Source organism: Miniopterus natalensis, chromosome 6 (genome assembly GCF_054644295.1).
Source record: "Miniopterus natalensis isolate mMinNat1 chromosome 6, mMinNat1.hap1, whole genome shotgun sequence".
Classification (NCBI taxonomy): Eukaryota; Metazoa; Chordata; class Mammalia; order Chiroptera; family Miniopteridae; genus Miniopterus; species Miniopterus natalensis.
Genome location: NC_142086.1, coordinates 16,629,232 through 16,640,677, shown reverse-complemented (window position 1 = coordinate 16,640,677; position 11,446 = coordinate 16,629,232). Strand labels below are relative to the sequence as shown.

At 38.1% G+C, this 11,446-nt stretch overlaps 1 pseudogene; it reads right to left on the bottom strand.

Moving 5' to 3' along the window:
• Positions 1-10,718: 10,718 nt before the first annotated feature.
• On the bottom strand, positions 10,719-11,064 carry LOC107528602 (V-type proton ATPase subunit G 1 pseudogene; annotated as a pseudogene).
• Between the last annotated feature and the right edge of the window lie 382 nt (positions 11,065-11,446).

Sequence of the window (11,446 nt, the reverse complement as noted above, 5' to 3'; positions counted from 1 at the left end):
GTGAGCCTTACAAGGTGCTTGGCTGTCTGCCAGGAACTAGTTTCTAGGCAGCAGCACGGGAGGTAATAATAGCAAGCTCTCGGAATTGAGTTGAAGAGACAATCGGAAGTTGAGAAAGCAGACACACCTGTAGTTTGCTAGATGGAAGAACAGAGACGAGGAAGATGCAGAGAAAAAGCATTTCTAAAAACTGGGTGGGTTTCCCCTTGGAACTATTGTCCAACAACCAACTGCAGGTGAGTCGGATAAAACCCCGTTAGGATAGACAAAGAAAGGCAGAGGAAGGAAGGAAGGGAGGAAGGGAGGAAGGAAGGAAGGAAGGAAGGAAGGAAGGAAGGAAGGAAGGAAGGAAGGAAGGAAGGAAGGAAGGAAGGAAGGAAGGAAGGAAGGGAGGGAGGGAGGGAGGGAGGGAGGGGGGAAGGAAGGAGACTGGGCAATTCTCAGAGCTCATACTGGTTTGGGAGTCATTCTAGTGCTGATTAATCAGGGTTGAGGACCCTCACTGAAACCGGTGCATTTAGTGGACACAGGATAAGACTCATGCCTGACTGAACTTAAATTATTCCTGGAGTAAAACCTGTTCTTAACTCACACTAACAACTTAAAATGAGTCTCAAAAGGATACAGATAAATGACAAGTATCCTAACAGCCTGACTGAACAAATCTCCTATGCTCTTTCAAGGACAATACCTAGAACTCAAGAATGTAAAATTAACAAGTTCAAGCTCCAGTCAATACCTTCTAAATATGGGTGAGTTCTACCTTAGCTTTGAATGTGGAGACCTTCAAGACAAGGTCACTCTCACCCTAATAATAAGAGGAATCTTTACAATCTACGAAATCATTTGTTTTTAACCCATGAGAGACACTGAGTTTCCTGGGCAATGGGTAAAATGAATTCCAATTTGTAATGAGCCCACTCTGGGGGCTGGGAGGACATGTGAACTATTTTAGTTTTTGCAAATTGTAGGAGGTGGCATAAGAAGAAAGCACCTGAAAATCCAGTGAGTTCTTAAAGGCCAATTGTGAACTGGCACGAGAGTTTTAACTGGGGGAAGCCCTGTATCCAAGAGGGGTCCGCAATCACTCACTAGCCCTTTTCAGTGGGCCTCATATAAGTGTCCATGAGCAGGAAAGGCGGCCTGAGAGTCGGCTGCTGAGTTCTGAGATTGGAACAGAAGTGTCACACGGCGCCTATTTGCGCTCCAGCCACTGTGTGTACAGCTTAGTGACCAGCTGGTAACAGGGAGCCTTGGCTAGGAAGCAAAATGGACTGGTGCTGGGAGTTGAGCACCACTGACCTGACCAACCCTGCTTTCACCCACAGGGGGGCAGGTGCTTGCAGAGCAATTTGGTCTGTGGAGTGGTGGATGTGTGAGACCTGCTAAAAACTAAATATAGAGCAGAATACCAAGGAAAAGGCATCTGGCATTTTAGGCCTCACATTAAAAAGCCGTTAGTGGTTGTCAACCACTGAAGGGATTTAAAGCCTGTGGCACTTGGAAGATAGTTATAGCAACAATAAAACTCATACCAACATCAATTATAGTCCAGGTTGATTTAAACCCCCAGACGCCTGAAAAAAAGAGGTGTACCCATGTGAAAACATATCTGTTATTTAATTCAGTGTTTATAGTTCTTTGGCACACAATCAAAAATACTATGAAACACATAATAAGCAAGAGTAAACTACACATTAAGAAGAAGAAAAGAGTCACCATAACCAGGAACAAATAAGCCCAGGTGTTGGAACTATCAAACATGGTCTTCAAAGTAACTATAAGTAATATTGAAGGAAATAGTGGAAAAAATGGACAATACGGATAGACACATAAGAAATTTTATCAGAGTGAAATAAACTAATAAAGTGTAATACTAAAATGCTAAAAACTGAAAACATGATATCAGAAATGAAAAGTTCTTTTAGCAGTGTTATCAACAAACTGGATAAAACAGTCAGTCAGCTTGGGGATAGGTCAATAGAAATTATACAGACTGAACTATAAGGAGAAAATCAAAAAGAAAAAAAACACAAAGAAACAAAAGATCAGAGAATCTAAGAGGACAATATCAAATGTCTGATATATATATATGTATTTTTTTAAATATATCTTTATTGACTTCAGAGAGAGGAAGGGGGAGGGAGAGAGAGATAGAAACATCAATGATGAGGGAGTCATTGATCAGCTGCCTCTTGCATGCCCCTGACCCGAGGATCGAGCCCACAACCTGGACATGTGCCCTGACAGGGAAGTGAACTACGATCTCCCAGGTTCTAGGTCGATGCCCAACCACTGAGCCACGCCCGGCCGGGCTATATATGTAATTTTTGTTTCAGAAGGAGAATGAGGTGGAAGAAATATATAAAAATAACAGCTAAAAATTCATCCAAATTAATGAATACAACAAATTTTATATTAAATAGGCTCAGTGAATTCCAAGTTAGGTAATTATTAAAAAAAAAATCAAGTCACATCAGAGTAAGATTTCTGAAAAACCAAAGAAAAGAAAAACAAACTCTTCTTTTTAGTTAAGAATAAAAAGAATCATTACATATGAGGAAAAATAAATCATTATATACAGAAGAAAAATCATTACATACAAGAATATAAAGAGTCATTACATACAGATTCCAATTTCTGGTCAAGATATAGAAAGAGTGACCAGATTTACCTTACTACTTAAAACAACTATGAAAGGGAGATCACCTATATTAAACAAAGATATTCAAGACTTTAGGCTACAAAAAGTGATAATCCTTGGAAGACAAGAAACAAATGATGTAAACAATTCCAACAGCTCATTACCTGGAAAGATTCTTCAGTATAAACTGTGCTAAGGACACTTTATTTGCAATCAACTTTTATTTTCTCTGAAATGTCAGAAGTAAAATTGCTTGATCATATGTAATATATATTTTCAGGGCTACAGATACAACTTAATAAATTTCTCTTCAGACTAGTCAAACCAATGTATATACACAACACCAGTGTCTGAGTATTCTTTCCAATTTTTTTTAAGGGCTTTGTTTTTGTTTGTCACTTACACTTCTTGCAAGGGGGAATTCTATCTTATTTTTATCATAAAGCCTAACCCAACCCCTATAATCTGCAGTAGCTAGCAGTCCATATGGCTTTATAAATCAGTGCCTATGCATGACAGGCATTATCTACAAGCTCAATATTATATCACATAACCTCTAAATGCAAGTATCTCTGAGCTCAGAAAGAAGACAGGCATGTTTATTATCAGCTTACAGGTTGGATGTCTCAGAGGAAATGGTGTGAAATCTAGGTTCTTTATGAAGGAGAAGAAAATAGTAATTAGGGTGGCATCAGTTAATAAAGGCAGGTTCCCAAATGTTGTTGACATTTGAGCTTGCCCTTGAATGGACATGAAATTTCAGTGTGCACAATGAAGACTTAAAAGACAGGAGGAAGCCATCATATTGCTTTTTGAAGAATGATGTAATTGGAAGCACTGTAGTGTTTCTGCTGGGGAGTGACTGTGAAGTCACTGAGAATTTATAGGTATATGAAAACCAAACCAAAAAGCTGGGACTACTTTTGCCTTTGTTTATTTGTTGTTTGATAGTGATGGTCATGTTTTTTGCTTAAGCAGTAAAGAGAGAGAATACATTTTTGTTTGTTTGTTTTATTAATTTTAGATGATTTTGTTAACACCATGCATAATTAATTGGCTGTGAGTGGAAGGATGGAAAAACACTGGAGATAAGATGAATATTAGGAGGCCACTAAAATGATTTAAATAAAATGTTATATAAGCCTATACTAAGATAGCATAATTTACAGCATAAGTAGACTAGCAGACAATTGGGAGTCAGGCATCCAAGCAGGTTTATACCGTTCTTCCTTTAACAATAATAAAATGTTTACTTGGCTTTTCTTATTTTTAAAGATTGTTCTCAACTGTTTATGATTCCTCAGCTATAGCAAAATATCATTTACTGTCTACAGGTCTTGACTCATTTTTGTGCTATAGGCTAAGAATTTTCTATGTGCTGGTTTGATTCTCCTGGGAAATGAGAAACACAGTAGTAGGACAACGCTGGGAGCAGCAAGAGATCAGTGATGCACATAATTGAAGAACAGAAAGTAAGAAAGCAATCTTGACTGTGTTTTGTAATCAAAGACAGCAAGGTTGATCATTGCTGCAATTATCTAGATTCTCAATCAAATAAGTAACTACACTATTAATGGAATGACTATTTAGGAGAAAGTATACAGATTGTTAACCACTGAGCTAGAAGTAATGAGAAAGCAATATCTTTGATATTTTACTTTTCGTAGAGAAATAATTTAGATAATGTGGGGAGCAGAGGGAAAGAAAGAAGCAAACCAAAATTGAATTGAAATCAGAAGTGGAGTGGAAGGACAAAATATGTCTTTAAATTAATAATTTTCTAACCCAAGAACAAACAATATACCCTGGGATAGAGCCCTGAAAATTTTTATTTTCATTTTTATTTATATTTCAAATAAATAATATCAAACAATACACAAAATTTTAAGATTTATTTTTTCTATACTTAATGCGAGGGAAATAATTCAAAATTATGAAATAGAAGACTTCATTTTAATACTTATGATGCCATAGGGCTCATGAGAGGCGAAAGGATGCCTCAACCCAGAAACCGTGTCCAGGTTCTTGAGCAGGAAAAGAATTCAAGAGGGAGACAGAGGGGTTTAGCAAAGCACAGCAGGTTTATTAAAGTGACAACCACACTGAAGAAGGGTGAACTCAGACAACCAGTCCCACTGACAGGGTCTTGGGGAGGTTTTTATCAGCTCTGGGCAGGGGAGGGAATGGGGGTGGTTCCTGGTCTCTGATGCTGGGGGTCAGCTGGGCGGTGGTTGTCTATGAGCTCATTTCAGCCCCTCCTCTCCAGATGGTGGCATGGTGAGCTGGAGGGCATAGTGGCTTCAAAACTGCCTTGTTGTATGTTAACATGGCTGCCAACTCAGGCTGAGACAGGTTTTTATTGGTCTCAACTATTTCTTACCCCAGGAAATTGGGAAGGTGGCAAAGGGGAACAGGTGTCTAGCCACAAGTTCAGTCCACAGTGTTCTAACTTAAGGAGGGGATGGGTAGAACCTGGGGCCTCTGTTCCCTATGCTAACTTCCCTGCCTCACAGAACATTTCATACATGGAAATAATTAAAATTATTTAAACAATGTATTAATTTTGGATACCTGTCCTATTTCTAAAATAAAATCTTAACCATGTTTTGTTTTGTTTTCTTTTTAAATATATCTTTATTGATTTCAGGGGGAGGGAGAGAAAGAGCTAGAAACATCAGTGATGAGAGAGTCATTGATCAGCTGCCTCCTGCACGTCCCTGACTGGGAATCGAACCACAATCTCCTGAATCCTAGGTCGATGCTCAAGGGCTGAGCTACACCTGGCAGGGCTTACACCATGTTTTAATGAATATGCTTGTCTATATACTTTTTTTCCTATTGATGATGATACTATTGCCATATATTTCTAGAATTTACATTACATAGTTATTTAGCATGTGTCTCCTTGAGACATTTGGAAAGCTTTTATCCCAAATTGCCCTCTAGAAAATGGAGAAACCATTTACATTTCTACCGACTGTGTGAGCTGCCAAGCATTACTGGAGTAAGTGCAATATCAGGAAAGATTAGTCCACTAATATTTCATGACCACTGGCTTCAAATCAGCCCTACATATTATATATTGATGGTATCATGTTTGTCTGACTCACTTGCTTTTCCAATCAACACAATGTTTCACATCTTCTCAAACCTCTGAACTTCCTTCTCCATATGTCTCACAGAAAAACTCATCTGTTTCCCACAAAATTCAGAAAGAACTCCCTAAAATTTCTCCTTTCTCCAGTCCAAACTTAGAAACATTGGAACTCACTGTGCATGCATTGTTTCTATTTCCCTCCAACTACCTACAGCTAACACCATCATGTACACTCTGCATGCAGCCTCCCTGGAAAATTGGACAATTGGCCCCTCTCCTCTCCTCCCTGTTTATTTAACCACTCTCTCTGAAGTGGATTTTCACATTGATGTTTTAAAATATTTTTAATTATTTTCTTTTAAAAGGTAATGTCAAACTCAACCTATATAGCTCCTTTCAGCTACTACCCCAACTCTTTTCTTGCCTTGATATAGAAACACCTTGTATGAAATATCTGTGCATAGTGATTCCATTTTTGGCAGCTTCTAATGATCACATCAGGCTGGCTTTTGACCACCTCATTTCATAGAAACAACTTTAGCAGAGGCCACTATTGGCCTTCTTGCTACTAAATCCAGAAGTCATTGCTCACATTTATCTTACATTCACATTTAAGAACAGTTGACTATGCCTTTCTTTTTGAAAACTATACCCTTGGCTTCCATAACATCATGCTCTCCTGGGTTTCCTCCTGTATCTCCAGCCACCCCCCAGTCTCTTTTGCAGAGTCTCTGTAACAAAATAATTAAATGGTGAGATTAGTGAAGGCTTACTCCTATGCCCATGTTACAGCCCACTTTATTCCTTCTCTTTAATTTATCTCAGTCTCTTCTCATACTTCAGTTACTATCTACAAACTAAAAACTTACATAATATCTGATTTCCTGGTGCCATAGATCTTTTATTCAGAACATGTAACATAGATGAACATTTGCATATATTTGTGTTGTCAGTTATTAACGTGTTTTCCCTTTCACAACATTTTAAGTTTCCGAATCAGGGGCCACATTTTTTATTTCTTCAATATTTAGCATTATGCTTGGGACATAAAAACAGTCAATAAATATACATTGAATAAATGAATGGATCAATATTTCAATGGCTTTCCATTGAACATTGGATAAAGATTAATTCTCCAGGAGATCTAGAGCCTAAGTACCTTATAATTATATACATTTGTAGACTTTTTTTGGCCCTATGTTTCCTCTTTCTGTCAACATTGCAGGCACACTGCCACACTTTCAATTTCTTAAACGTGTTATGTCTCCTCCTTCAGCAATTATAACTCCTTTTATACTCAGATTTAGATCACCATTTTGCTTCTCATGCCCGAGTAAGGGTATGAGTGATTAATAAATATTTGTTGATTGAAAAAAATATATAACTAAAACAGATAAATAAGATATGTTCTCCCATCATGAGAATGGTTTCATGTCTCATCAAACTTGGAAGAAGTGGAGCTAGATGAAATGAGGAAACTGAAGGCTGCCAAAGATTATCAGATAAGCAAAACAATAAAATACTAAAATAAAATAAAATAAATAATAAAATTAAAAAATTGTAGGAAAAATGATAGTTGGTGTACTAAAAAAAGTACTTCACTAGAGACTGGGGAAATAGGACAATGGTGAGGTCTTTGAACTGATTAACTTCATGTAACTTTCTTTTGGATTTGACAGTGCTGTAGATGAGGCAACTCAAAAGGCATTTAGTCTGTAGTTACAAACATGCCACCAAATGGTAACTTTCAGTGTTTTTCCCCTTTGGCTGTGCTCCTGTTTTTTCAATATTGGCTTTCCAAAATTTTTATAAAAATAGCCATTTCTATGAGTGGCTTCTAAGACTGAATGATTTTGGTAAGACTTCTGCTATCCAGTTGTCCCCAGTGTTCCTGGTTCTCTGTATTGAAGGACAGATTTGGGCTTTGTGGATAAGAAATCTGTTCTGCTCTATCTAACTAACTTCCTCATTGGATCCAACTCTAGTTCCGATTTCTCTTTTCACTTAGTTTCTTATGTTCTGACATTTTTTTCAATCCAGGTGGGCTATCAGTACTCTCCCATCCCCTCCATTTTTTGGCCCTTCTCAATTTTAGTCTCTGACTAAAATGAAAGATTATCATCATTATCATCATCATCATCCTCGTCATCACCATTTATGTTACATTCACATTTAAGGACACTGTGTCCTTAATGTCATTATTAAGGACTATGTATTTAATGTCACTATTTTTTTTTTAATATATCTTTATTGATTTCAGAGAGAGGAAAGGAGAGGGAGAGAGAGAGATAGAAACATCAATGATGAGAGAGTCATTGATCAAGCCCGCAACCTGGGCATGTGCCCTGACCAGGAATCAAACACCGATAGCCTGGATCCTAGGTCAACGCTCAACCGCTGAGCCATGCCTGGCCGGGCTAATGTCACTATTTATAGCAATGGGTTTCAACACATAAAGATAAAAAAGTGATGGTGGGAGGGATTGGCTCAATAAGGCAATGTCTAAATTGCCTTCAGCCACCAAAATGCCTTTAAATAAAATAAAAATACAATAGTCTTCCCTTATCCATGTGGGATAAGTTCAAGACCCCCAGTGGATACCTGAAATAACAGATAGTACCAACACATATGCTATGTTTTTTTCCCTGTACAGACATACTTTTTCACTTAAAAGATGTACTTTATCCCTTCTCTTTGACATATCTAAATTGCCAGGATCACTACTCTTGAGCTTTGAAGCCATTATTAATTAAAATAAAGGTTACTTGAATAAAAACACTGCAATATCATGACAGCTGATCTGATAATCAAGATGGCTACTAAATATTAAAGGGTAGGTAGCTTACACAACATGGATATGCTGGACAAGAAATAATTCATATTCAGGGAAGAAACTGTGGATAAGAGAGGACTAATGTACAACCTATGACACATATCATTGAAGATCAATCACTTGGACCTTACCCTTTACCTCACACTCAAAGCCATTGGTCTAGCATTTTATTTATTTCTCTCTGACATCAGATAGAGATAGGTCTATCTATCTATCATCTATCTATATCTATCTATCTATCTATCTATCTATCTATCTATCTATCTATCTATCTATCTATCTATCATCTATCTATCTATCATCTATCTATCTATCTATCATCTATCTATCTATCTATCATCTATCTATCATCTATCTATCTATCTATCTATCTATCTATCTATCTATCTATCATCTATCTATCTATCTATCTATCTATCTATCTATCTATCTATCATCTATCTATCATCTATCATCATCTATCATCTATCTATCTATATATCTATTATCTATCTATCTATCTATCATCTATCTATCTATCATCTATCTATCATCTATCATCTATCTATCTATCTAATCTATCTATCATCTATCTATCATCTATCTCTCTCTATCATCTATCATCTACCAATCATCTATCATTTATCTAACATCTATCATCTATTTATTTATCATCTATCCATCATCTATCATCTATCTATCTATCATCTATCATCTATCTATCTATCTATCATCTATCTATCTATCTATCTATCTATCTATCTATCTATCTATCTATCATCTATCTATCTATCATCTATCTATCTATCTATCTATCTATCTATCATCTATCTATCTATCTAATCTATCTATCTATCATCTATCTATCATGTATTGATCTATCATCTATGTATCTTCTATCTATCATCTATCTATCTATCTATCTATATCTATCATCTATCTATCTATATCTATCAATCATCTATCTAGCTACCTATCATCTATCTGGCTACCAATCATCTATCTATCCATTCATCTAAGAACAAACAAACATAGTGTATACAGGGTTACAGGGTCAGTACAAGCCAGGATTTTAGGCATCCCCTTGGAAGGTATTACCCTGGGATAAAGGAGAACTGCTGTATTAAGTACTGATTCACAGATGAGTGTGAGTACCTAATCAAGGCCTGGAAAATAATCACCTGAAAGAGTTAGAGGAGTCACAATTAGAAGAGCACTGTTGCCTCCACCCATACTAGATAACTCATGTGATAGTGTGATGTACTTATTTATTTACTCATTGTCATTTTACTGACAGTTTTTATTGTTACAAAGGAAGTCCATGCATACACAGGGACAAAGCATCACCTCAGATCTCAGGAAGCAGTGACCATCTGATGGGCCTTTGGGGTAATAAAAAATGGGTGAAACCCAATAAAGAGAAAGACCAACTTAAGAGAGACAAAAGGGAGGCTAAGAAATGCATCACCCTTCTGAAACTACAGTAAAGGGGCTAAATAAAATCATTTTATCTTTTCAGGACTCATTAGGTCTGTGGGAAAGGAGAGGTGGAAGAACCAGTTCTTCAGAGAATTACTAGATCACAGAATGAATGAGTAGAATTAGGCCACAGATAGAAGTGAGAAAGCAGCTGTGTTTAGGTTTGGGGAGGAGGGCAAGAGGTGGTAATAATATCAAGGGGTTGCTATTAATTGAATCATAGCTACCACATGCCAGAAAACATGCTGGGCTCTTTCAGAATGTTTCTTAATCACTGTTGCAACTCTGAAAGGAAGGCATTGTTGTTCCAGTGTCCAGAGGAGGGCACTGAGGCTACAGGTTAAGCAACTTGTCCTGGTTGTGCAGCCAGTTAGTAGCAGGATCAGGAGAGGGACTCAAGCGTGTGGGGCTCTGGAGTCAGGATGTTTTCTACATCCCTGCTTCTCCATGCTACAAATTTCACAGAGGGGGAAGGAGAGGGTGACTTGGGGGTTTAAAGGTGCCAGTGAAGGTCCAAGAACAATTAGGAGATTCAGGTCTGAGCCGCATACCTATATTTCACAGGAGAATTATTGGGTCCTGCCCCCTAGAATTTCTAGGGAATGGAAAGGAGAGTAGGATTAGGGTGGGAGGTAATTCCAATTTGGAGATTTCTTCTGAGGAGGAGTCAGGCCCTAGGGTTTGTCCTAGGCAGTAATCAGGTAGTTGGGGTGGACCTGGGCCTGACATTGCCAAGAAGCTGGGCCAGGAGGTGTTCGAGGTTGTTCTGCTGGGAACTCTGCATGCCCTGCACCTGGAGCTTTGTAACCTGCTCCACTTCTGCAGACAGGTTTCCCTGGGAGCCCATGGATGCCTGCTGTTTGCTCTGGAATTCCAGCTCTAGCTCTAGGTGGTATAGTTTCACTCCCATCTGTGCTTCCTATTTGCCAGCTTCAGATGTCAGGCCTTCCTTTTTCTGGCATCTGCCGCCTTCTCAGCCACTGGTTTCTCTACTTGCAGGAGATGCTGGATACACTGGGATTGACTGGCCATTTCTGTTGTTATCTGATATTATGATTTATAATACATTTTGTACTAATTTCTGGCACAGAGCTGTTAAAAATCTTGGAATTTCCCAAGTGATGAGATCAGAACTATAGAGATTTCTTTTGTAATGCTAATGAACCTTTAGAAAGTGCCTAATGTAGGAGGCTGGTTGCCAATGGAAACAATTTTGTGATTAAAAGGTTGGAACCTCTACCCTCAAACTCCAGGGAGGGGAGAGGGACTGGAGGTTGAATCAATCACCAGTGCTCAATTTGAGCAATCGTGCCTGTGAAATGAAGCCTCCCTAAAACCCCAGAAGAACCAAGTTCAGAGAGCTTCCAGGCTGGTGAACGGGGAGGGGCTGGGACAGTGGCACACCTGGGAAAGG